This window comes from Piliocolobus tephrosceles, chromosome X, assembly GCF_002776525.5.
Source record: "Piliocolobus tephrosceles isolate RC106 chromosome X, ASM277652v3, whole genome shotgun sequence".
In the NCBI taxonomy this organism is placed as follows: domain Eukaryota; kingdom Metazoa; phylum Chordata; class Mammalia; order Primates; family Cercopithecidae; genus Piliocolobus; species Piliocolobus tephrosceles.
The window spans coordinates 366998-369232 of NC_045455.1; the positions used below are offsets into that span (position 1 = coordinate 366998).

Consider the following 2235-nt stretch of genomic DNA (forward strand, 5'->3'; position numbering starts at 1 on the left):
TCAGTCAAAGATCACTTGTAGCTTTTACCAAACGTGCCAGACCAAAAGCTAAAACCAAAAGTTGAGAGAGAATCTTCATTTTACAGATGGAGAAATTAGAGCATCCTAATGGTGAGCACCGTGTTTAAAAAGGAAAATTCTGTGTGGCTGTGGGTCTGCAGCTGCTGTCAAAGGATTGCTTTCAGTAACTTGCCAGTAACGGTGGAGCAGTTGTGCTTGCTTCCTAGTCAGAGAGCATGTCAAATTAAAGAACCCTAATTTTGGAATTTTGAGTTCAATTCCTAGCTCCTGAAAAATGATTTCAAACTTAGAAATTGGTTCCAGCAACATTATGAGTCAAGAATGAAGGTAGAATAAAGATGTTTTCTGGCATTCAACCTTCCAAAACATTTACCTGTGTAAACTTCTTTTAGAAAGTTACTTGAGGATGTGCTCCAGCAAAATGAAGGAGAAAATAAAGAGGAAGACCTGGGATCCAACAAATAGTGGATTTAACTGAGAAAAGTTGTGGAGGGAAGTCCCAGGAGGAGAGCTGCACACTGGATCTGAGAGAGTTGCACAATGGAGGCTGCACATGGGGCTCGTCCTGAGGAGACTCCCTGGCATAATGGAGCACTGGGGGTGAAGGCAGATAGAAGATAGCCAGGAGACTATGAACACACATGAGCATGTATTGTGAGGAAAAAAAAGTCAAAACTATCAGGGTGGGCAAAGGGCAGGGGGAAGCTGTTGATGGAATGAAAAATAACCATCATGCTTTGTTTGACTCAGTTATAAGCAATATTAACTTAGTCATGAAAATGTAAATACTAACTATGGACTTAACTAAAAATAGAGATATAATTATAGTGTGGATGTGGAAGTAGGGGAGATGGAGCTAAAATGCCTGTCCAGCAGGAAATAAACAGATAATGTCTAAAAAATGGATAAGTCAAGCAACAAAAATAGAGGCATATGATTTTGTGATAAAACAGTCATGACCAGAAGGAACAGCTTTAACAGGGACAAGTAGTTGCTTTTGCAAAAAGAGAATTAGGACGTGGCTGGGTGGGAGGCAAGTGACTGTCAGCTCCAGGATCCACATCTGGTCCTGCTTTATTCCACAGTTCAAGTGTGTTGTGTAAAGATCGGTATTTCAATTAAAGTGTAATAAGGTGAGATAATTAAATAGTAAAATAAATAAATAAATAAAACAAAGCTGCCCATTCCCGTACCTCGTTGCTCAGCTTCCCGCAGCCCCCAGACCCCACCCCAAGGGCTTCCTGCAGGACGTCTGCACATTGCAGCTGCCGCAGCAGGAACTGGATGCACTGGTCAGTCACAAACCACAAAGCGGAACTGGAAGCTAGTGGAGTGGGGGAAATATTTGCAGTAAATATGACACAAAGATTAATAGCTACTTATAGATTTCACATCTATTAAGGTTCGTCTGTAAAATCACTGTAGTTGGGGTTTGGAACACAGAGAAACTCACGCATGAAGCAGCACTGAATACACGGGAAAGACACAGTCATATGTGCAGGGCACACAGGAGCAATGCAGTGGGCACAGCTCAGCACACATGGCCCAGGAGATGCAGGGAAGCTGAGCACCGCTCTGTCCACTCGAATGCCCCGCTCTGCACTCGGCAGCCACAGCGAAGAGGGCAACCTCGGAAGCGATCTGACAAAACCGAGGGGTGAATACAGGAGTTCATACCTTTGACCCACCACAAAGTCATGATGGGAGGAATGATGAGGCTCTGGGTGGCAAATGCATAACAGGAGACAATCCAAATATCCAGCAACGAGGCATTAAGTAGATCAAGGCACATCTATTTGTGGCTTATGAGTTACTGGGTGGACGTGGGGTGGACACGGGGAGCCCACTGGGCCATAGCCCCCATCCTCCATTCCCACCACACCCCACGGCTCCCTCCTCACTGGGGTGGACCTTGTACAATTCTACCATCCAGCAGCCATGTAAGTATCTGCCAGATTAAATTCCACATCCACTGCAGGATGAAGACAGCAGACAAGACTTTAGGCAGATTTCCCCCTCTAGCCTCTCTGTGAGCTCCATCTGCAGGCACTGCCTATAGGGCCTGGCATACACAGGGTCTGGCACACACAGGCCCAGCACACTCAGGGTCCTGCACACTCAGGGCCTGGCACACACAGGGTCTGGCACACACAAGCCCAGCACACTCAGGGTCCTGCACACTCAGGGCCTGGCACACACAGGGTCTGGCACACA

General features: G+C 46.3%; 1 long non-coding RNA gene across 1 annotated transcript in view; it reads right to left on the minus strand.

The window, feature by feature from the left end:
- Window positions 1–1314: 1314 nt before the first annotated feature.
- The window catches only part of LOC111546364, a 21470-nt gene continuing 20549 nt past the window's right edge, over window positions 1315–2235 (minus strand). The window contains exons 5-6 of the long non-coding RNA XR_004228685.1: window positions 1475–1687; window positions 1315–1345 (exon numbers count right to left, since the gene is read on the minus strand). This is a non-coding gene — a long non-coding RNA (uncharacterized LOC111546364). The remainder of the gene's footprint in view (window positions 1346–1474; window positions 1688–2235) is intronic.